This window comes from Rattus rattus, chromosome 7, assembly GCF_011064425.1.
Source record: "Rattus rattus isolate New Zealand chromosome 7, Rrattus_CSIRO_v1, whole genome shotgun sequence".
NCBI classification, from domain to species: domain Eukaryota; kingdom Metazoa; phylum Chordata; class Mammalia; order Rodentia; family Muridae; genus Rattus; species Rattus rattus.
In genome coordinates, this window is record NC_046160.1 from 22118281 (window position 1) to 22143772 (window position 25492).

The 25492-nt window shown below is 44.9% G+C and overlaps 1 protein-coding gene across 3 annotated transcripts in view; it reads right to left on the reverse strand.

The window, feature by feature from the left end:
• Babam2 (BRISC and BRCA1 A complex member 2) overlaps positions 1 to 25492 on the reverse strand; it is a 382404-nt gene that overhangs the window by 37384 nt on the left and 319528 nt on the right. The gene's annotated exons all lie outside the window — the stretch shown is intronic.

The window sequence follows — 25492 nt, forward strand, 5'->3', positions numbered from 1 at the left end:
TGGAAGACACAGAGGCTCTACTTGTAGCTAGCCATGAAAAGCCAAGGTCCTCTCCCCTGCCCACTGAAGCTAACTCAAAGTGGATCTAGTAATACTGAACTTTTCTTTCCATGAGAACAGAAATTTCTGTGACTCGACAGTGACACCACAATGAAATGTGACACTGTGGATATCCCTGACTTTTTTAATGTTTCCACAGGCAGAAATTTCTACAGATGTTTGGAGGATCCTTTAGGTTGGGCTAAGGATTCATTATTTTTATGTTCTTAGCACTTATCACAGGTGTGTGACACATGAGAGATACTTGATACATGTTTGATGAAAGAAAGGAACTACTGGATTCACATAAAACCAGGTAATACCCAGGGGCTGTCCAAGGCACACAACACTGAGTTCCCATTCATTGGCACTGGAATATGAACTGCTAGGCTCTGATAAACTGAAGACGCACACACTCCACAGCTCAGCAATCCCACCCAAGAAACTGCTACCCAAGCGTTAGAAGCTGTAGGTGTGGGCTTGTAGCATCCGTGATGATAACACCGATGACGATGACAAGGACAATGATGAGGACAGAACCATCTTAAATGTAGACCAATAGGAGACCAGATAGATAAATAGTGATATAATCTTTCCACGGAATACTGGACAGCAGTTTAAGGAGGGAGCTAGGGATTCATGGGCAACATGCACTAAGTTCCAAGATAATCTTCAATGAACAAAAGAAGCTAAAAGCGAACACGTCAATATGTTTGTATGAAATTCAACACACACACATGATTGCATACTGCTTGTGATTGTCTCTGCAGTAAAACATGCAAACATGTACAAAGCAGCCAAGCACGAGGCTAAGGCAAGCAGCCAAGCAGAGGTCACTGCGGGGAATTAAGAAGAAGAGAGGGGTGGGATGATGGGGCACTAAGTGCTAATTCTTTTAAAAATCAGAAGCAATTACAGCAATAAATTAAGATTTAACTAAGATGATACATGGATAATGTTTTTATACTCTTCATATATATACTTATACAAGCTCTAGATAATCATTTTTAAAAGCTTTAAGGAGCAAGATATTCGTTTTTCTTCTTGGTGCTAGGGACTGAACCCAGGGCCTCATATATGAGAAGCATGTACTCTGCTACTGATTTGCACCGTGGGCTGGGACAACAGTATTTACAGAAGCAGAAAACAACCGGTATAATTCCATTTATATGAGGTTCAAACTCTGTAAAACAATTGATATATTGAATATGGTGTCCACGTGGGTATTATACTGTTTATGGATACAGAGCTGGTATGCTAACTACAGGAGCAGCTAATGTAAAGTCCAGGTTAGCAGCTGTTCCCTGGAGAGACAACAGCTTCAAAAATGTTAGCTCTATTCTTCCAGTATTTATTAATCTTGGAGTATGCAAGTGGGCTTTTATAAAACTGAAGGGTTAGGAAGCTCACCAGGTTTCAGGAGATAAACAAACCTGATGCTGGTAGAATGCAGGGAAGAATGAGGGTGCCCATGTGCATGCCCAAAGTCTGCAAAGAGCTGAGGAGGGGAAGGAGCTCCTGAACCCACACAAGAGGCACCCGGAGAGGGAGTGGGGAACTCCGCCTGAGGTTAGAGATGGACTTTGAGTCGGTTGGAGAAGGTTAAAAGATGAATCAGAATTGGAGTCTGGGGAATATTCTTTAGAAGGAGAAGTCAACGAAACACCCACAGATAGCTGCATGGATATATCATGGACATAACATGTTCCTGCCCACAGATAGCTGTGTGGATATAACATGGATGTAACAGGCTCTATCTTTTTGCCAGAGCTCTTACTAGTTTTATCAGTCTTATTTCTAGTCACTACTTCCCTGCCCTCAAGGCAGACAGATGGAAAGGGTGGTGCAGAGCCGAAGGAAGCAGATGCTGACCCCAGGAGGCTCACAGGTCAAGCTGCTATTCCCTCACAGGCTTTCTGGCTCTTCTGAATCTATCCAGTTTCACCTGCATTAAGGCTCAGGTGTCGAGAAATGTCTGTGTTCTAGAGACATACTTCTAACCTGTGCTCCCAAGCAGGGCTCTCTCAGGCTCTCTGGAGGGGGATAGAATACCAGCGGCTAGAGCTGGGACCAAGGAGCCCTCAGCTTCCCTGATACTGACTGCTCTCCTGTCTCTCTGCTTCAAGCATCACTCACTCAGTGATCACATTCCTCAGTCTAGGTGTTGCGCTAAAACCAAGGGTCCATACGTGCAGAGCTCCGGACCCTGGCTTTGGCACCCTCATTCCCACTGGTTCTTCTGCTTCCAACCCTGACACACACACACAGGTCCCACTACCTTCTTTTCTGGGGCCCACACACTGCACTTCTCAGAGGCGCTGCCTGAGTGCTGGCTGGAGTGCTCAGCCAACCAGGGCTGGCCAGAGAGCACTTAGTGCCTGACTGGTACGGACCACCACAGCGAGGAAGTGTGGACTGCACTAGACGTGGAAGAAGGGAGCACACTCTCTTGAGATGCAGAAAGAAATCTAGCAAGAGGGAGTGCCATAAATAGATTTAGTAATGTATAAAGTCCTGTTTTAAAAAGAATTTAGTCACAATAAACAAATTCCTGGCTTGGGAGTATTAAAAAAAAAAAAAAAAAAGCTGGCTAAATTAGGGAAGCATTTGATTAAAAGAATCCTTAAATAAATTAAAATATATTCAAATGCAAAAATCCTTGGAACTTAAAAGCTGGGCCAAGTCTCCAAAAACATCGTAAGCTTTTAATTTAAAGGAATTCATAGACAAGGTACTGACTGTAGGTGATTAGAAGGATGAGGACCAACGCAATGTTTAATGTTTTCTGGTTTAAAAAGAGAGGGTGGGGTTGGGGATTTAGCTCAGTGGTTAGAGCACTTGCCTAGGAAGCGCAAGGCCCTGGGTTCGGTCCCCAGCTCTGAAAAAAAGAACAAAAAAAAAAAAAAAAGAGAGGGTGACACTGGGTGGCTTAAATTACGGTCTTGAAAAACTGAACTAGCTACATACAAATTTACAGACATCGTGATAGCCCCAATACGAAGGATGACTAATGAGCATTTATGAAGAGGATAGAATTCCTCAAACTAAAATAGCCTTTTTTTAAAAATTAATTTAAAGGTTGTAGCTATAACCTTTATAGAACACAGAAGGCAACATGTAGCCAGTGTGAGGACCAAGTACCTCCCATGAGACAGCTCTAGGGAAGCCATGCTGATCAAGCCAGGTCTTCCTCCTCACTGTACCAGCTCATGCTGGACCTCCACTGCTGGGGGAAGCGAGGGGAACAGCAGAGGTGGTCCTACCAGTGTCACAGTGGAAAGGCATGCTGCTAAGGGGCTTCTCGGAAGCTTACTAGACAAGATGGCTTTGAGTGGGGCCTTAGAGGACACTCTGGTTTCTAGCAGGGTTAGAGGGAAGGGAGGGGTGAGAGCAGGAGACCAGGCAGAGGAAGCACCTGGAGTGCTCAGTGCTGAGGAAGAGAGTGGGGGTGGGGCACGCATGGGAGGTGTCTTACAGGTGTGTGGCCTTAGAACCCTGGGCAGGGGGCGCTGACAAAATCTGGAGTGTTCTGAACACAGAACACAGGATGGTGGGCATTTTTCCATGCCGAGAGTTACTCTTGGATACTTCCAGACAATCTCCCATGCCACTTGTAGGTGACACAGTAGCCGGCTTGGTATGATTCCTTTGGAGAGGAGAGCACGTTGGGGAATAAAACTAACAAATCAAGAAGAGGTCATCACTGGAGGAGCTTTCCTCAATGGACCAGGATGATGCAGTGAAGAAGCCCACTCGGGGAGCGTCGTCTGGGGTCCATCAGTGGTCAGGCAGCACTAGTACAGGAGCTGTCTCTCGGAGCCTCTTTCCCTACACCATATCTTAGGAAACTCTTCCCTGGGGAGGGCCAGTAAAGTCCTATGTGCCTTTACTGCTGTACTGGCAGACAGCAAGTACTGGATGAAAAAGCTCAGGAATGCGAGAACAGGAGCAAATGCTGCAAACGGGACAGAGCTGGGCTTGATCCCTGCTCTGCCAATTACAACTGGGCGACCTCAGGCAAAGACCAGATTCTCAAGGGTGAGTTTCCTCATCTTTAAAATGGGAAAATCTCTACCGTGTAAGGCTCTGGGTGGTTACACGGTTTAAAGTATACATGAAGAAAACCTGGCACGCATTCCTAGGACCCTAGTATCACGTTCTCCTCTCTAGGAACAATTTAAAAAGCAAATCCGTTTTGTTCTAACTTGACAGAAGATACAGCCCACCTATCAAAAGTAACTCCCCCCCCCATTCAGCTTTCAACTCAGTTTTGTGCTTATATTTATTTGAGGATAATTTGGGAGCTCAGAGATCTTCATTTGTTTTTTGATTCTATAATATTCTCTCTTTAAACAAACAAACAAACAAACAGCTTCAGATAATCTTAGGCCAAATGGTGTAGTGTCGTAAAAGTTTTCCAAACTAGAAGCTATCTAAAACCAGAAGCTATCCAAATAGGGCCGAAGCCTGAAGAGAGCTCTGCCCACTCTCCTAGGCTTTGGTAATGTAGTGCTCCCCCCAATTCTCAGAGGTGTCCTTTGAGGAAAAGTAGTCCCTTTGTGAGTAGTCCTGGTCTTCAAAAAAACAAAGAACCCGAAATCAATCTTTGCACAGTTAAGGCTTAGCTATTTGGCTTGTGAATTATTTGGGTCTGGAGTTTGTTTTAATGGTACTTCTTATTTGGTGGGAGATGTTGTGGAGGGGTGGAAATGAATGAATGTCCTTCTGAGAGAAAGTCCAATTAGAACTTCTTTTGTGATAACATGGTTGTTGGCTAGAATGAGAGTTTTGAGCTGTCTCATTACTCTCAGACCTATCTTTAAGGAAAGAGAATGTGCCAACATTAGGTGATCCTGTTGAGGCGAGCTCTAGGCTCCCATAAGCAGCTCTGCTTGCATGTCAGATCTAGAGGGAAGTCCTCTCCATCAGGGGCTCAGTGTCACCCTGAGAAAGACACGCTCGCCCGCAGTGAGCTCCCTGCTAACTGATGGTTTGTTTTTATGAGCTTCACAGCTTTTTAGGGTTTTCTTTTTTGTACCTAATAAAAAATCTAAATAGACTTCATATTTACTTCTCTTCGAACTCTAGATGATTCTAATTCAAAATTGTAAATCAAATTCTAATAGTAGGACATATGGTTATGGCATAGCTGTAAGATGTGTTAGCCTAGTGCGCGAGTGTGCTGTTCTTGGTTCAAACCCCCAGTTCCTGGCTCTGGACTATTAGGTCATTGTCTTAGAACTCACTGTTGTGGAGCAGATGGACTTCTAAGGACATGGGACGTATCCCATCAAGCTGATTAAAAAGGAGGCCTTGGACCCTTTGAATAAATCACACAGACATGGGAGCATCTCTTTGGCTGTCCCTCTTCACTACCTTTTGATAGGAGTGCTGACAGGACTCAGTTTTCCTCAGAGGTTTCCATGTGTGGTCACATCAGAGGACATACTCAATGTCAGGTCATCCAGAGCTTGGCAGCTGCCACCCAAATGACAAGTGAGAAGCTTGTGCTGTAGACAGTGGCCGGATCCAACTGTCTGAGCAGCCACAGAAGACACCAGGGTCATTTCCTGAGACCCACTGTAGCATGCCACTGACCATACAGTAAGCTTCCTATAGAAACGAAGCGGCCACCACACAATGGCTGCTTTCACAGTGTGATTGGACGGATGCTCCAGGAACCTAAATCTGAAAAACCCCTTGGAAAGGACATCGGTCAGGCATGATGGGCTTTTGCTTTGTTTTTACGCTAACAATACTTTTTAAAGCACTAAGGAACACGCAGGGCACCAACCCTGAGTGAATGTGGGCAGTGTGTTGCTTTCTGCCCTAGGATGCCCTTTCCCCCTTTCTACTCAAGCTAGGAGAAAATGTAAGACTCTGAGACTGGCATTTTGTCAGAATGGACAGGGAAGAGGGAGGGGATGTGTTTGTCTTTCAGACAAGTTAACTTCAGCCTACAATGGTCTTAGACTTGAATTTTGTCTCGATGTTTCAAAGTCCTTGTTTTCTGCTTTGGACTGGGAAAATGCTTATGTCCCTGTCTATGGAGCTTTAATGCACTGGACACTGCTGCTCACTTCTGTTCTCCGTGGTTTCCACACACGGTGGACCTGCTGCTTCTTTCCCACATTTTAACTGCTCTCCCCCTCCATCTACCCACCAGTCTCAACCTCAAAGCTTAGCTGAGAGACTTGCTGACCCTGTGAGGCCTAGTAGTTCTTCCTCCAGGAAGTCCATCTACCGATGAAGACCATCTGAGAACTTCAAGAGTTCAGGTCTTCTCACAGCCAGCCTGCTAACTTCCAGAGGCCTGGTCACAAGCTATATGCTTAAAGGAAGCTTCCTGGCCTGGCACACACCCCACACAGAGAATCATAACTCAGGGATACATAGACCGTATTTCAATTAGAAGAACTAGTCTTGGACTCAAGCCTTCACATTTGAAATCTAATAGTTCTAAAGCCACAAGAATGTTCTGGCATCCATGGGGGAAAGAGCTCTTCCTGCCTGCTCCAAGTTCACTAAACATCAGACTCAGTTTACGACTCTGTTAAGCACAAATTTGGTCATCTTGGACTCCCTTCATTCTGCCATTTCTACTCTGGTAAGCTTGCCATCCCAGTGAGGATCGCCTATAAAAACACTGTCCTTCACACCAACTTCTAACGTGGATAGGGAGAAATGAGAATATACATTAAAAAACCAGTATCAGCCTACATTAGACAACTGGATATACTTTTGGAATTCCAGGTGTTTGCCAGAGCAACTGGCAAGGCTGCTCACACCTACTATTTAAGTCAATTCCAAACAACAGACTAATCAATGTTCATACGGGATAGATCAATAAGCTTCCTCAGGTTCTAGGAGATGGCTTTCTATCTGACCTATATACAGATGTCAGCTTAATGACCACTCTACTCCTTGTTCTAGTCCATGGTCCTAGCTAGTCTCTGTGCTATTCCTGTATGCTGCTAAGGGCAGCTCTGAGAGACCTGCTGCATCTCCTGCTATCCTATAACCCATCAAGCTTGTGGTAAACTTTTGCTAAGAACACTAATGAGTTCTGAGTTTAGAAACCGAAGTTCATAAGGATTAAGGAAGAGAGTCAGATTAAAAATAGAAAAGAAACTCAAGTTTCAAAGCACTTTGAAGTAAACCTGGTCACATCTCAACCAGACTCAAGGACAGACTCAACAGCTAAGGCCTTCTCAGTGTGCCTGCTAATACCTGTACTGCATGTGGACTGCACCCTTGCCTGCTGTGCCCCCGACCCCTCACCCACACACGCTGAGGAAGATCTCTGTCGCTAGAGGCTAAGTGTTCCATTTTAGAGTTATTATTAATTGTCTCATGCTAAAACAGGTTTAGTTCTGTGTTTGGCTTGCTAAGTCACTCCTCAAGCTCAGCTTACAGAAAAATCAAACAGAAATCTGCAAAGTAGTGTAGGAGCAGGGACTGGAGTGAGTTAGCAGGAGGGGTGTCTGAACCCTGGGTCCAGATCAGTGCTACGACCCTTTAATAGAATCCCCCATGGTATTATTTTCATTGCAAATTCATAACTGTAATTTTGCTACCATTATGAATGATAATGTAAACATCTGTGTTTCCTACAATCTAAGGGGACTCCTGTGAAAGGGTAATTTGATCCCCAAAGGGCTCACAACCTCCAGGGTGAGAACCACTGGTCTACAGGATGGATGCTTCCCGTAAGTGCACACCCCAGCCCCAGCATCTGTGTGAATTTGATAAAGGATAGTTTAACACTTGTACAAAATGAGAGAGCTGTTGGCATGAAACTCTTAAGAATGGGACCAAGAACACTCTTGACCATAGGTTTTTCAACTAGCACAAAATGACCTTTGGGATTTCAACTATTTAAAACTCACTTTTAGCCTACTGTGGTGGTGTTGACGTGGGTCTGTAATGCCAGCACTTGGGAGGTGTACACTGAAGGACTGGAAGTTTAAGGCCAGCCTGGGTTGCTCAGGCAATTCTAGGCTAGCCTATGGCCTTATGAGGCTGTCTCAATAAAAGCAGCCAACCAAATAAACATGAATACAAAACAAAACAAAACCACACATAGTTATGGTTCATGTGAGAATAGGACCTGGTACATTACTAAAAGCATATTTAGAAATAAAAAGGTGAATTTGTGGCTTATTTAAAAAAACCCAGTTTGCATGGCTGTCTAACGTCAAGAGTATAGACCGGAGAATTCAAGGGAAAGTAAAAAGTAAATTGCCTGGGCTAGCCATTGAGAAGTCAGGGGCAAACAATCACAACACAGCTAGAGGACTGCTAACACAGGCTGCTGCCCCTGCGAACCAGCTAGAGTTCCTGTGTCTTCTAATGTGTTCCCTTTACTTAGAAGATAAGATGTAGATGGTGGGGCTCATGACCTGCCCTAGCTGGTCTGACGAGATCTCAGGTCCAAGGGCAACTCTATTCTATGCCTCTCAAGTGGCCTCTCCACGGGTGTGTCAGAAAGGAAAAAAAAGCATACATTCCTTAGTGGTTCCTGGTGGCAGGGCTGGTGGGGGCACTAGCCATGAGTCACTCCTCCATGGTCCTCTCAGGAGGGGCTACACTTTATGCTGCTCAATGCTTGTGTTGGAGCACATCTCGTTCTCCACGTGGCCTCCCTGGCATCAGCTCTACCAGCTACCATCTGTTCCCTCTTCTTTACTTCTCTAAACTCACAAAAGAGGACTGGCAACAAATTCTAGAACCTGCTCTTGCTTGACTTTTGTTTATCTGTTTGGTGGTCCTTACCCTACCCACAAACCCCATACCCATCACTGCAATGATGCTTCTCCTTGTGCTTCCCTTCCTATGCCCTCCCTCTGGATGCCCCTCTCCTGGCTCACTTACCTTCGGCCACGTAGTGTTTGCCAGCGATTTTCTCTTGCCCTTCTCCAGCTGTTGGCCATACCATTAGTGCCGGGGCTTCAAACTGCCATCCCAATGTGGTCACACATCTTGTTACATCTACTTTGTGCGACTTACTGAACATCTGTACTGGCTTAGCACACAAACACCCCAGACTCAATACATCTAAACTCATGCTCATCTTAATGACTTCTGATCCTCTTCTCCAGTTTCCAGACTCCTAGGCTAGCCAGGCTCAGAATTACACAGCACTCTACAAGTCCTCCCTCCTCCTCTCCCCCAAATCTGAGTGCTTACCAAGTTCCAATTTGCTTCTGATGTATTTCTGGACTTTGTCCTTTCCTCTCCTGACTCCCACAGTTTTAGAACCTCACATTCTCTTGCCTGAACTAGTTACCAAAGTGGTTTTTCTACCCCCAGCCTCTCCCACTTGCATTCTCCTCCCCTCTGCCATCATACTTGGGAGTCTGAGACAATGCCACATCCATGTTTAACATCCCTTTCGGCCTTTCGATCAGTAAGATGACATATTTTGAATACCTGACGTACATGGTTCTTCCTAATGAGTCAAATTTCTTTTCTCTCTCATCTGCCCATGACATTCTTCACTCGAATATCCAGAAAATTCAATTTTATGGGTTATTTCCATCATCGGGATATACTACACCAGTCACTGAGCACACTGTGCTGTTCTCTTTGGAACATCCTTGCCCCTTCACCTACAAAACTCATTTACACTTAAGGGCAAGCTCAGGCAGAGCCTTTCTCTAAGATCTCCAGAGGAGGTGTGGCACTCCTGTGTTCCAGCAGTCCACATGTGCATCTGTTACTTGCATGCCTGATTCTCCTTCCCAAGGACAAACGTGCGCACCTCTGCAGCCTCAGGCCCACTGCAGTTGTGTTCACAGTACACACTTCCATGTTTGCTGAGCTGACTTAATGTACACAGGGCTTTCCATGACAACAGGACTTTAGCCTGTGCGTGTCCTGCTGTCCCTGGTAGCAGTACTACTCACTGACACAGCAGGTTTGGAGCGAAGACAACAGATGGTAAAAGAGGCAACTGTCAAGTATCAGAGATGGCTGGAAGTGGCTTGGGATGGGCAGGCAAAGGGGAGAAATACTCATGTTTTTCATTCTGTATCTTTCTGAAGCATTTGCTTTTGCAATCATTGTTGATGTTTCTTTGATAAACACAGTAAAATTCATTGAATGGCTATAAACAATCCAATGATAGGTCTGTGAACTGAAAGGGACCACTTTCTGTACATATAAAAAGACAGGTTATACTTTAAGGACTTAACTTTAAATAAACTGTGTAATTGTGTGATTTATGTGCCAGTGACAACAGGAGCTAACTGTGTGAGGCTATACCTTGATGACAGTTGGGCCAGCAGAGCTCAGCGTCTGAGAAGACAGCGGAAGCCCCGTTGGGTGAGTGTGCACTTGCACTGACCAGGCTGCTCACCTACAGAGAAATCTCATATGCATGAGTGGTTGTTTATATTTTTTAAGCATGAGAAAACACTTTAAAGTTGGGGATCGTGGCATGTGCTGATCATACCAGAATTTAGAGGGAAAGACAAATGGGTCAGGATTTCAAGTTTGGCTCTACAGGAAGTTTAAATCCAGCCCGGGGCACAGAAGAACCTGTTTTGGCTTTTTTGTTTGTTTGTCTGTTTTTTGTTTGTTTGTTTTGTTTTTGTTTTTAAAGAAAGGAAAATACTTGAAGAAAGTATTATTTTATTCTTATAACTCTGACCATAGGTGAAACATGGAATGGAGAAGCCTCTAAGTTTTTTCTTCCAGCTTATGAGAACTAAGATGCTAATATTGTAGGCTACAGATTTTCACACATGCACGCGCACGCGCACACACACACACACACACACACACACACACACACACACACACCTGACTAAAGGGCGTGGGTCTTCATGCTGGACATGTGAGTGGAGTAGGAATGAGACGGAATTGCTACTAAAGCAGACTGGATACTTGGGTCAGAGGAGCCAGCGTGAGGAGGTGCACTGCAGTGTGAAGCAGCAGAACGAAAAGACATTACCCAGCATGGATCATAAATAGATCCTTTGAAAGACCAGAGATGAAGATCAATCAGTCCTTGCTTAAACGTCGGATGGCTGCCTGGTACAAAGGCCTATTTTGCTTTGCTCTGTAATTTCCTCACTATTTGACTACAAAAGCGTATCAGAATTGAATTCTACTGCTCTGTCTAAATGGGAGCTGAGTCACAGGTACCTGATGCTGTGTCTGCAGACTGAAGTGGATGACTCATGTCTGTGAAATTCTGAGAGAAAGTACCACCCGACCCCTTGCTTAGTCATCTCTTGCATGGATGCTGGGTTCATGAGCTCTGTAAACTATAATGAGCTATCTAGCCTTTTACCATCTCTTTATTCTTTTCTAAACAGTACAAATTACAGCTCTAAAAATAACCTCATCTACGCAAGTGAGTCACTTTGACCTAACAAGCTTCCACAAGTAGTTACCCAGCTAAATTGTAATATTTACTTGTAAAGGTACAAATCTTGCTGTCCTACTAGCTCTCATTTTTCTTAATTTTTCTTCTCCCCCAAGCTCCTGATCAGATTTGGTAAACTGGGGAAAGGGGAAGGGAAGAAGGTTTCAGGGAATGTTTTAAAGAAAACCTGACATGCTCCCAATGCCTGATGCGTTCAGGATTGTAAACAGGGCTGGTGGGGAGGGAATTCACTGAAAGCTGTCCCTGGGGTTGGGATGTTTTTCAGTTGGTAGAGAATTTACAAGACCCAGGGTTCCATGTCCAGCACTGCATAAGTTTGGCTGTGGTGGTGGGATCAGAAGTTCAAGGTCATCCTAGGCGACCTAGTGAGTTTGAGGCCAGCCTGGGCTAGAAATCCTGCCAATCAATCAATCAAAGCTATTCCTACCAACATATGAGAACTAGAATTTTAATATTTTTAGCTAAAGACTTTTCTTTTAGTAAGGAGAACATATTGACTGTGGAAAGTTGTCTCTTGATAATACTATTTTCTCAAATGTCCTGGACTGCAAATTTATGACTTTTTTGATAAAAGATGTAGCTGTGCCAATAAGTTTGTATGCAGTAAATGTTTACCTTTGGATCCTAGAGACACACACCTAAGATTTGGCACTCACTCCACCGTCCACTCAGCTACTTTCCAACCCTCAGGCCTGACCACTGGCCTTTGGCTTGCCTGGTGAGACTGCCATTGCCAACTTGCTATCAGCCCCACCCAGGCATGTACAATAAATTCAACCAGGGGCAGGAAGCGGCTGCCTCCATGGAGCTTCTGGCTTCATAAGTGAGGCAAAGCTGCTCAAACATCGAAGCGCCACTCATCTACACTCTGGCTTTCTCAGGGAGACTGGAAAGGAACAGGATTCCTACTGCCACCAGCCTAACACTTGCCATCACTGTCCCAGCTTCTCTGGGCCTCACCCAGACAGTCATATGAACAGTCACTCCTTGCTGCTGAGGGTGCTTAGGGATAGAATGATGAAATCATTGATTTAGCTGAAAAATTCCCCAGGAAATAGCTACAAAGCCCATTGACGGCTCCGGTCAGGCAGAGGCTGAGTCACCCAATCCTTCCTGACTCCTTGATTTATTCTAACTAGGTCAGCTAGATCACCTGAATCCTGTTCCTCATCCCCTTGAGGGGCTGCCTCTGCTGTCAAGCCCACTGCTTCCTGTTGGGCCTAGTGTTTCCTATAAGGACTTTACTAATCAGCCTTAGCCTCAAGTCCCAGGAGGGCCTGTGTACTATGTTCCAGGGGCCACTTCATGATCATACCTCTCCTTGGGCTCCCACATACTCGGATTCCTTCCAGGATCAGAGACCCTACCTACCCTTTCATCCCTCAAGATAGATGACATATAGCTCCCATAAGCTCTTTTCTCATTGCAAAATGGGAGTACCATGTACCTCTCAGGTTTTGAGGAGGGAAGGGACCCTGTCTGACCAAGTCCAAGGGGCTCCCAACACCCAGAGGCTATGGAGCTTCTGATCAGGGCTTGCCACTGTGGGAGGCTCTGTGCCTAACTATACGTTAGGATATCATTCTACATGGCTTGGACCTCAGGGGGCCAAGTAGCTGAAATAATGAGACAAGTTCATAGGATAATGACACAGTAAAATTTAACTGTGTTCTTCAGAGCAGGTGGATGCTCAGATAGGACAGCTAAGTAGAAGATGGGTTTCAGAAATGGTACAAGAAAGATGAGGGCAAGGAGTGGCAGAGAGGAGGGTCACACAGGCTCTTGCTGAGTAGGAGAGAAAGCCTGCTGGCCAAGGGAAACTGCTTCCTCAAGAGGCCATGGGATAAGAACCAAGCCTCCATTGGATGGATGTGGAACCTGGGCACAGGAGCTGGCCAGTGAAATAACCCAGGAGGGAGGTGACCCAACTTGACCTGGTGTAGCTAGGAAGGAGGCAAGGGTGTGGTAAACACACAAGTAGCTCACACCTTGCATTGCTAAAGAACAGGATAGAGTCTAATACGCTTTTATGTGACTTAATCCTCATAGAGGTCCTACCATAGAAGGCAGACAGGAACAAATCCATTTCACAGATGAAAACACAGAATCTCAAGGATACTATGTGGTGAGGTGGGAACCTAACCCAGTTTTCTGAGGGCAAAATGAATGCTTTTCTACCATCTGTACAGTTCTCAAACTAGCTGTGCATCTGACTTATGTAGGAAGCTGGTTTTGAAACACATACATTGGCCAACCAGTCCTTCCTGGTCCCCTGGAGAAAGGCCAGGTACGAGGAGGTTTGAGGTGGGAGGGTCAGAATTTTAAGGCTCAGAGGTTTTTTTTTTTTTTATAGCTGGGGTGAACAGTGCTGCTCCAAGGGCTGGGGCCTTTAAAGGCTGAGTGGAGCAGATGCTCAGGTAAGGGAACTGGGTAAGGACAGCTCCTCTATCAGGATGTCTGATCGGCTCTGTATGCCTCTGCTAGCCTCTATCTTCTCTCAGAAGCCAGAGCAAAGTTTTTTTTGAAGACTGTGGCTTTTTAGAAGACTGGCTAAGAGCACTGTGGCTATGAGCATGGCTCCCTGAAAGAAGTGGCTTCCTGTGACAAGGGCATTGGACGCTCCTCTCACCTCCCACCTCTCTCACAGCCATCTGCTTCCTCAGGCAGAAGGAAGAGCTCCTTCCTGATTGCTATGCAAGCACCATCTTGAATTACCTTGTACTTCTCACATGATAGAGGCTCCCATAACTACTTGCTTACTCCAGTCAGTCATAAAGAATTTCTGCCCTGGTGCTGAAGATGGCCAGCAGCTAAGAAAGTTTATTACTCATAGAGGACCAGAGCTGAGTTCTTAGCTCGAACATCAGGTGGTTTTCAATTGCCTGTAACTGTAGCTCCAGGGAATTTGAAGCTCTCTTTTGTTCTCCATGGCTACCAACTGACATTCCCCACAGCCACATCCCACACCCACTCACACCTACATCCCACACCCACTCACCCATACCTTTTAAAAAATAACCTCTACTTAATTCTCAGCTTTCTATCTATAGCACTGCCCTTCAGAACAAAGGCACGCTTGTATAAGCCACACCGTCATTAGAACGTTCTGATTTAAGCTGAGGTTTCAATCCTTGACCTGAGCCTTTGTCTAAATGATAAGTCACCCCTATAATTATTTAGCCTTCAATCCTGCACTTAGCTTTTCTTCCTCAAGCTACGAGCTTTAGTGGGTCCTGCCTTCAGGAATATTTTCTCACAAGATACTCAATTCACTAAGTCCAATGTCTAGACTTCTAAGGAAAAGTTAGATGTTGCATTTAGCTTTTATAACTTTATCATAGATAAATGGTTAGTTTTTCATAGGCTTTTGAATTAATTTTGGGCACAATGTAGTCATAGACCCTGGGAATAACCTGATCTAAATGCTATAAAGAATCCTTTATCTCTTGTTCATAGGGTCATGAAGCAGTCACCCTCAAAGTGGGGTCTTTGTTCTGAGAGGGAGACCTACTATGCAGCCTACCCAGCTGGAGTTTTAACCCCCCCCCTGGGTGCTATTCCAAAAGAGTTTCCTGAATTATCCCCAGTCAAACAGCATTCCTTCTCTTTCCTTCCTCTCTGCAGCCTTCATTGTATCTATCACTTCTGTGTTTTCTTTCTCTCTTCATCAACAGAAAGTTCAGGTTCCTGACAGTAGGTGCATAAAACTCTACACCATGTGCCTAGAACTGACGAGACAGTTATCTGTTGCTGACTAGTGTGAGTGTTACAAGCTAAGGATAACTTCTGGGCTGTACATTCACCAGTGAGATCCCAGACTCCGTTTCTGACTTTGCATTTTAACTCCATAGCCAAAGCTGCACAGTGTTGCCGCCTACAGCTAACCTGTTTGGTTTTCTTTCTTCTAACGGCTCCACAGGGCAGCACTGGTGACGGATGCCTCTGCCATATCTACAATCCCTTACAACATCAGGGGATGGTTTCTGGCTTGACATGTCGAAGGGCTACTCACAGTAAAGAACATGTGGGCTTGTTTTCTTTGAAATGAGTTAACAAACCTATCTCTCCAAAATTAAAAACAAAGCAAACCAGAAAATAAACAAAGCAATAGTATTTGGTGACTAGACCATATCATGCTACTACAGTTAGAAGAGCAGCCATCCCAGAGGGCCCGTGCCACAAGGAGAAGAGGTCACATTGGTTCAATACCCAAATGGAGACTTTGAAGGAACAATTTCCTGTATGCAGCAGGAAGTTGCTGTGGTGGCAGGCAGGTGGTGGCTCTGGTCCAGCTCCAGGCCCAAGCAAATAAAGTGCATTAAATCACCTTACATTTACCAAAATCTCCTCTGGGGATGATAGGTGAGAAGCCAGACCTTACAGCTGCTGAAGACAGATGTCCACGTGCGTGCTGCAGCTGCCCCTCCCTTCATCTCCAGCTACAAACATGTCTGACGTTCTACCGAGATCTAGCTGTGTTGAAGGAACACAAGCTATTCCATACGCTCTTTTGTCCCAAAGGCTCTGGCACACAATCTGTATATGCTAATTCCATGTACCCACATCCCTAGCAGTCCTGACCAGAACCTCAGGGAAGCAGAGCAAGATGGTATCTGGAGGACGGGCGAAGGTGTTACATCACTCTGTGCGTCAGAGGAGGAGGCACACAGAGGAGCCGGCTGGAGTCTGGACACTCAGCACTTTGCTTAAACCCAGTCATGCACTTATCACCTGTGGGATCTTAGGCACGTCATTGAACTCTGCTTTCTACCTTTCGAGTTGTAAAATGGCAATTATGATTTTTATCTTGCAGTGTTTCCTAAGTGACAGCTATTAGTGTGATTTAGAATGAAGCTAAGACTCACTGTCTTTCACAGGAGCAGCTGACAATGTCAACAGACTGAAGGAATCCTCATGGCATCCAGGTGAACAGCAGGTCGACTCTTGGTTCAGATTAAGGTCCTATCTGGCTCATGTGCAAGAAGTACAATAACCACAGGGATCATCTCCATCCAAAGCATAAAGACTTTAGAGTGTGTTCATGGATGCCTCATAAAGTCCCTGCCTGGAATTTGACCATGTTTTTTCAAAAGAGACAATTTAAATATTCTTCTCCACTGAACTGAGAACCGGACCCCCGCTGAAGGAATCAGAGAAAGGACTGAAAGAGCTGAAGAGGCTTGAGACCCCATATGAAAAACAGTGCCAACCAACCAGAGCTTCCAGGGACTAAGTCACTACCTAAAGACTATACATGGACTGACCCTGGACTCTGACCTCATAGGTAGCAATGAACAGCCTAGTAAGGGCACCAGTGGAAGGGGAAGCCCTTGGTCCTGCCAAGACTGAACCCCCAGTGAATGGGATTGTTGGGGGGAGGGTGGTAATGGGGAGAGGGTGGGGAGGGGAACACCCATATAGAAGGGGATGGGAAGGGGTTAGGGTGATATTGGCCCGGAAACCGGGAAAGGGAATAACATTTGAAATGTAAATAAGAAATACTCAAGTTAATAAAGATGAAAAAAAAAAAGCAAAAAAATATTCTTCTCTTGAGTAGTGAAACATAATGATTTCTGAGGGGGGAACCATTTTTTATTCATGTACCTCATAAAATGTCTGGTCCAAATACTCAATGAAATGATTTCTAATTGAGCTATAATAGTAAATGTAACACTGCCTTTCAATGTAGACTTAATGGAAAATTGCAAGCATGCTGTAAGAAATGCTAGAGCTAGCCCCTTCTAGTATCTATCACATGCAGGGCTAGCCCAGCACTTTTAGTATCATTAGTCACGCACTATTGCGGTCCCTGAAACTGATCTTTGCTGTAAAAGAAAAGAAAAATCCAAAGTGTCTGGAGATGATTTTTCTTGAAGAGCCTGGGCTTGCTCTCAGGCTTCCACTGTTCCTCCACTGCTCAGGCTCATGTCTGTGCCGCCCTTTTATGGGCTTTGTGGCTATAAATCTGAAAGGGACAGATAAGGTAGGAACCTTGTTAAACAAAATCCCCACCAGAATGACAAACATTCAAACAGGAGTGGCTTGCCTTTATCTCGTCACCACCCAGCTATAGCCAAGTCTGTTTTCCTTTTACAAAGGGTCTGCTGTCCACAGAGCAGCCAGCCAATATACCCAGGAGACCAAAAGTCACTCTCTCACTGGTACTTCCCAAAGGACTGGTACTGTGCGTTCTACAGTGAACTTGCTGAGCTACCTCAGTTGCCATAAAAATCCCTTGATTTTTATCTCGCTTGGACAGATAGGGCTTTTTGATAACCTCAGTCCATTTCCCTGGAAATGGAGGTATGCATCCATATGCTGACTCATTACGGGTACAGAGAGCACAGAATTCCCTGCAGAGGGTGGAGACTTAGAGACCTGGAAGACAAGGGAAGGTTCTGGATAGGTTATTTACAGGTAGTTTGCCATCAGAGAAACAAAGAACCAGGCTCTCAGCTGGTAAAGCGGGGGATCCTTTAGGTCGTTAGAAGAAGGAGGTTTGATATGTTTACTAAGCAGGCTGCCTACCCTGTCAATTGTGCATGGGCCTCGGGAATAGCTGTGGGGCAAAGCCTTCTGTCTGGGGTTAGCCTCTTTGGTCTGCTCTGGTTTGCATCTTGAATTTTATTATTTGAGACAGGCTCAAAGTACTGTATGTAGTCCAAGATGGCCTTGAACTCAAGATTTCTCTGCTACAGAATCCCAAGTGTTAGAACTGCAGGGATATGCCAACGTGCCTGGCCAAGACACTTTTAAATAGATGATATTTACTAAACTTAGATATGTAAAGTCCGCCTTTGATCAGAAAGAACTGTGATATAGTTTTTGCAGGATTTCTCTGCAGGGAAATAATCTCCACACTAGGAGTAAAGATACTCACATCGAGCTCCACTGACAGTCAAGTCAATAGGAAACTCTCGTTTATGTGAATTGTAAGATAATTACCATGCCACGTAAGATTATGGTATAGGCACTGGGGCTAATCAAACAAGATAACATTATGAAGCCTTGAGTGGTAGTGCATGGCTGTAATCCCAGCATTTGAGAAGCTGAGGCAGGAGGATCAGGAGGAGATCAAGGAGTCAACCTTGGCTACATGGCAATTTGGAACTCAGCCTGGGCTATAAGAAACTTGGTCCTAACAAAAACCAAAACTGAAACAGAAGGCTGGAGAGATGCTCAATGGTTAAGAGCCCTCTTTCAGAGGACCAGAGTTACACTCTCTTGTGGCCCCCAAGAGTACCCGTAAACATGTGTCTGTGTACACATGTGTGTCGGGGTGTGTGTGTGTGTGTGTGTGTGTGTGTGTGTGTGTGTGTGTGTGTGTCGGGGGGTGTGGCACGGAGACGGGAGAGACTCTGGAGCCTTGCCTTCTGGTCTGGTGGGGAGCAAGTGATGAAGATAGCCTGTATTATTGTTGGCTGCCACATGAATGTGCATGCGTACACACACAAACACACACACACACATGAGCATGTACACACAAAATTAATCTGAATTATAGCAAAGACTGTTTGTAACACATATTAAATTCTTAGACATGCTAAAAACACAGAATCTGAGGCTAGGGAGGTGCCTCAGTGTTTCAGAACATTGCTATTCTTGGAGGGGCTTACTGGGTTTGGGTTCTAGACTCTCATGGCAGCTAATAACCATCTACGATCACAGTTGTGGGGATCCAACTTGCTCTTCGGGCCTCCGTGGGCACCAGGTGCACTAATGGTGCATATACATATATACAATACAGCCGCACACATACTATAAAAATAAACAAACCTTTTCAAAAGCACACAGCCAGTACACACCACTAACCCCAGCACTCAGGAGGCAGAAGCAGCGTCTCTGAGTGTGGGGGTTAGCCTGCTCTACTTAGTGAGTTCTAGGCTAGCTACGGTTACATAGTGAGACCTCATCTCACAAAACAAACGACAAAACCCAAGAAGACCCTCTCCCTGGCCCCCGCTAAGTCTGCCTGAATGGCTCCCTCAGAGAACAAGAGCGCAGTTGCCTAACTTGCTCCCAAATACAGTCTCTCCTGACTGCTTGTAGTCATTCTCTTCTTATTAAAGAATATGGCTTCAATGAAGAGCTATGGACCCCTAGTTTGACCATGTTTTGACTTTTATATGAAAATTGTATTATACTGCATGTCTCCTGTAACTTGCTTTTTAACACTAGGATACTAAGATTCTATCATCATGGTGTATAAATTGCCACTTTCACAATTAATTCAACAGTGTTTTTCCATCCATTTGCTTTAGTGAACACTGGGTTTCACACGATTCTTCCTGACCATGTACCCACCAGCCTTCTTCCCTTTGCTTTCTGGACACAGCCAGACATGCTTTTCAACCTTCTTTGTTGGGTTATGAGTCAGGAACTCATGTAAGCCAGGCTGGCCTTGAACTCTTGATCCTCTCGCCTCAACTTCTAAGTGCCAGGATCATAAACTGGCTCTCCCACGCCCAGCTTTCCCAGCCTTCTTACAGTGAGGTAGAGCTACGTTTATGAACTGTGGCTGGCAACTGTGTGGCAGGTGTGCAGGCCACCTTCTGAGCTGATTCCTCTCATGCTCCACATCCTGCCTGAAGCCGAGGGCCAAGCTGTGGGGTAAGAGGCTGGAGAGACTGGAGGAAGCACCACACATGGGAGAAGGCTCTGCATCACGCATTCATGGAGAAGGAGCTGTGGGGATAAAATGGCACCAGCTGGGGAATAATGGAGTTCTGTGTGTCCATCAATGCCCTGCTTGCTGTTGTCCTAGAGTTATGCAAGACACTCCTATTGGGATAAATGGGCAAAGGAGGCAGTAATCTCAAAAAAATTTAGAAACTATGAATAATTCTATAGTAAATATAGCAAATATAAGAGATGTAACAACAAAACTACTCTAGCCATCAGACAAAGCAACCTCAGGTTGTATGTGGCCTAAAATCAACACTGGTATCTCTCAAATACCCAAGTTAAATCAGCATTGTTTCAAAGGACTTTTTAGTTGTTAAAGGAATCAAACTTGAGGGACTAGTAAGATAGCTCAGTAGGGCTTCCCATGCATGCTTGAAGATGAGTTTGAATCCATGTAAGGAAGATGGGTATGGTATACGTCTATAAATACAACCCTCAAGAGGCAGATACAGATGAATCCCTGGGGCTTGCTGGCCAGTTACTAAAGCCATATTAGCCAGCATATCAATGAGAAACCTTATCTTAAAAACAGGTGAACAGAATCTACTGAGAACTGAGCTTGTCCCCTGGTCTCCACACTCACATGCATGCATGTACTTGTGTAGCCTCCCCCCATAACCCAGAGGGAGAACGCTCCCAGATCAACGTGAAAAGCTGAAGTCAAGAAGCTTTCCAATGAGCTGGTTTTCTATACTCCTCTGAGCTCCAGAAAGATGGTTACACTGAATGGCATTGGAGTAAACTGTCTTTGAACACTGGGATGTATGGTCTCCTTCTGTTTACTCTTCATGGAGTCTACTGAGTCTGTAGCCTTGGGATGTTCACCTCCCAGGAGTTCTTTGGGAAATTGTATCCCTTTGGTTAGACGCCAACTGAGCCTGTTTCTATCTGGTAAATACAGTGTTAAGTACCGTCCCACTGAAAGGTCTGCCTTCTCATTGAGGGGCTGTGGCAGCATACAGAACTGATGGTTTTGGCTTCCTCTGTTATTCAAACATAAGATAAAGCCTTTGGAATTTGGAGAGGCCTTTGCTGGGGGCAGAACTCTGAGTTCCCCATCCAACACTAGCTTAAGAAGATATTCTGCAAGTTCTTTTCATGTCTGCTATAGAGACAGTTTATAAGGTGTGTGAGGTTTCTAAGCATACATCCGAATAAACATAAGGGATACTATCAGTGACGAAAAGGATGGCGTTCACGGAGAGGCCACAGGGAATCGGAACACGGCCGCCACTTCTAGAAGAGGACTGTCCTCTTCTTCAGCCCTAGCTCTCTCTTCAGTGTTCAGGAAGGCCAACTGAATGCCCACGTGTCTGCAGTCAAATCCCACTCTCTCTTGGGCTGCACAGGAGAGCTTTATTAGCCTCAACATCCCATGTGAAAGACGAGCTGTAACAACCTATGAACTAAACCTGGAGCTTCCCTGAGACACAGCCAAGAAGTGATGGCGAGTTAGATGAGAGACTGGCTGCTCAGGGGGCTAGTGTTCTATACTGGTAACTATTTGTTCCTTGGTCCAACCATACTTGATAGATTCTTTTAGTAATTATATTTCCTAGGCTCACCTGCATGCAAAATTTGCTGATTAAGAGCTGTTACTATGGCTTCTCTGAAGACCAAAAAAGCCTTAATCCACCTTTTCAACATTAGGAGAGTTCAAAAGACCCACAGTACAAAGGGACACTCTCACAGCTGAGGAAATCAAAGGGAATGTGGAAGAATTCCAAAGCACCTTGTGTCAGAAAGAAACAAGAGGTTAGGTTCTCTGCCTACCACGCCCGCCGAGGTTGGAATTCTCATCATCATAACCTAGCTGGGGGCCTCTGACGCTGGGGAGGAGTCAGTGGCGCTGTACTGCTACCGACAACTCTCCGGTCATGGCCCTTACCCAGACAATGGCATTATCTTACAGCATATTGGAAAAGGTGGGACAGGCGAACTGCATCCGTTTCCTCTTCCTGGAAAGTGAGGGAAGTAACCCAACCTCATGGGCTGTTGAGAAAATGATGCTGAGTAATGGGTGTAAAATACTCTGTACAGTGCTCCCTACACAGTGAACACTCAACAAACAATACTGCCTATATGTTCTAACACTAGGTCACCTATACTGCCTATATGTTCTAACACTAGGTCACCTATACTGGAGGTCATGTTTTCTTATTCCAGTGACTCTGAATGGAAATGTATTAGGTGAGAAAGCATTGGCTGGTACTGAAGAAAGGCTGCGCTTTTTCATCTTTTCAACTTTCTGAAGTTATGGTAAAGTAGAATGAGATTCAGATTGTTGCCAGTGGCGTGGCGTGCACTTACACTGGAGCACAGTCATGATCGCCATTCATCTCCAGAACGTGTTTTAATCACTGTAACCCGTTATAAATACAGCTTTCCAATGGCCCAGATCCTAGCAACCTCCGTCTGACTCTCTATCTCTATGAATTTGACAACTCATGGAGGTGAAATCAAGCTGCATTTGTCCTATGTGAGATGAACTGTGTTTGATAGCCTGTTACCTCCCTTCCATTGGAGGACAAAGGCTGATTTCCAACCAAAAGCCATTCTTAGTCCAGAAGTCTCCTCTAAAAGCTCTTTTAGTACATCCTAAGTTAGAGCATGCCAAGAATTCAGATGGCCTCTTTGTGAGAAAAGCGTGCAACACTGCCCTGTGAGTTCCGAGCCAGTTCTCATCGATACCTGTTATAGGACAAACAGTCCAGACCCATCTGAACTGGGGAACACCAGGGGCTGCTGGCTTGGAATGGACACTGTTCCATGTGAGTGCTGGCCCATGGCTCCTAAGCACTGGTTTCATCATCGACAGTCTATTCCTCTGAATAAAACTTTGCTTTAATTGGTGGCTTCCGCTGCCTAGATGCCTACAGAAGAAACCTGGGAACCTTCATTCTTTGTGTGTGTTGAGATACCCATGTGTGTGGAGGCCAGATGGCATCATTAAGTGCCTTCCTCAACCATCCCAGTCTTCTTTTGAGACGATCTCTTCCTGAACCCAGAGCTCACTAACTGGCTAAACTGGTTGGCCCTGAGCTTCAGGGATCTGCCTTGCCTGGTTCACCCCTCCCCCACCCTCACTAGGGTCACTGCCATATTTGACCATACCCAGCATTTTATGTAGGTGCTAGAGATCCAAACTAAGGTCTTTATGTTTGCACAACCCTCAATGAGTCATTTTCCCAGCCCAGAAACATTTTTATACCCTTGTACACGGATGGAGCCAAGCACCAAGCTTTACTAGTAAAAGATTTCTTTAAATCGATTTCTCCCCTCCCTCCCTCTAGTAAAGACAGCTCTGGTTAGATTCAATCATCTTCGCCAGGACTGTCTTCCCGGGTCTGCAGCATTCCATTCCAAACCATCTTCTATAATACCAGAGGAATCTAATTTTAAAAAGCAAACCTATCCCACTTTCCTACCCGGCCCTCTTTCTTCCTATCCTTGGGATAAAGTCAAGCATTATCAGCCTGGTATGCAGTGCTGTCTGTGTTCTGGCCTCTGGTGACCTTTCCAATGGAATCTCTCACCACACTCCCTGGGATCCACTAGACACTTGAGAAATTGGAGTCATTTGCAGTTCTTCACAAACTCTTGACCATTTCTTCTCTCAGTATCTTTGTTTGTGCTAATCCTTCTGCCTAAAGTGTCCTTCCAGCTCTCCTACTTTAGTAAGTTGGGTGTCCCCACCTTGTGTTTCCATAATACCTGGTGTATACTTAGCATTATACTTTAAAGAATGTCCCATTGTTATGTTGCATTTGTTTGGCTTTTGAGACTGAGTCTCACTGCACACTTGTGATCCTAGCCCCCTCCCCGGCTTCCCAAGCGTGGGCGTTACGGGTATGTTCTACCTTATCTGTGTGGTCTGTATGTTCATTTGCCCAAGAACGTGAGCCATTTCCGAGAAGATCCCAAGCATCCTGGCATCCCCATGCCTTGAAAGTGCCTGAACCACAAGAAGGACAAACGGATATGTAATGAGTAGACGCCTTTGCAGGTCTATCTGGAGGCCACAGGGAAGAAGGAAGAAGGCAGGTGGTAAGGGAGAAGAAAAGTAGGCACATAGGAAGGAGGAAGTGAGACAGTGTCTCTCAGTCTACCTCAGTGCTGGATTTGAACTCAGGCCTTCATACATAGGAGGTAGGCACTCTGATATTCCCAGCTCTTTATTTCTTGCTAATATGATCATGTATATAGAAATCTCAAGGAATCAACTAAAGGTCAACATAAAGGCAAAAATAACTGCCTTCTGTGATAGCTCATGGTATTTAGAATAAGCTAACCTGGAACTCACTAAGTAGACCAGGCTGATCTGAAACTCACATGGTCCACTGATACTTTTACAAAGATACTAAAGCAATTCAGTGGGGGAAATTTGTTCTTTTCGACCATTGTTTCTAGAGTAATAATATATAAAAAAATTACAATCATGTTCCTCACTTCACATCATACATAAAACTGAAGCAGAGTATAGACCTACATTTATTAATTAAAACGTGAACTTTCTACAAAAAATAACTAGGATGGGATCTCTACCTAACCATTCTGTTACTGCTACTCAATGCCTTATGAGGAGAAGTCTGGATTTCACAGTAGTACCATCTCAAAAAATTAATTAAATTTAGAAAAATTTGAATTGGATTAGGTGACTTAATTAAGCAGACTGCAAAAAATTATGTTCTATAAAATTAAGAAGTTATAAAGAGAGACCTCATAAAAATAGTAAACTTAGTTTTTGGAAAGATGAAGTTAAACAAACAAAGGCGCTGTTACAGTTCATAGAACACATTACTGACAAATGGATCCCAGCCACGTTTATAAAGAATTCTTAAGTCATGGCTAGGGATAAGGTCCCATGCTACAGCATTTGCACGACGTGCTGGAGGCCCTGTGTTTGATTCCCAGCAAAGGGGGAGGGAAGGGCTCAAAACTGAAAAATGAGACAATAACATGCCAATTAAGAACAGGAGAAAGGGGTTGGGGATTTAGCTCAGTGGTAGAGCGCTTGCCTAGGAAGTGCAAGGCCCTGGGTTCGATCCCCAGCTCCAAAAAAAAAAACCAAAAAAAAAAAAAAAAAAAAAAAGAATAGGAGAACAATTTCAACAGATACTCCCATTTCCCGTGAGCTCCCTTGGATGGTTAGCACACACAGAGCTGCTCAACAGCACTGCACACCAGGGAGTCGTGCATCAAATCCCAGGACAGTCTCTCATCCCCCATGAGGCTGAGATCAGCGACAGCTGACACAGAGAGCCGGAAGGCATGTGAGAGAACTGAAAACTCACACTCTGTCAGAAAGACTGTAAACAGTCACACTCCTGTACAGCACGGTGGTGGAAGACCAAGTTAAGCACACACTGGATG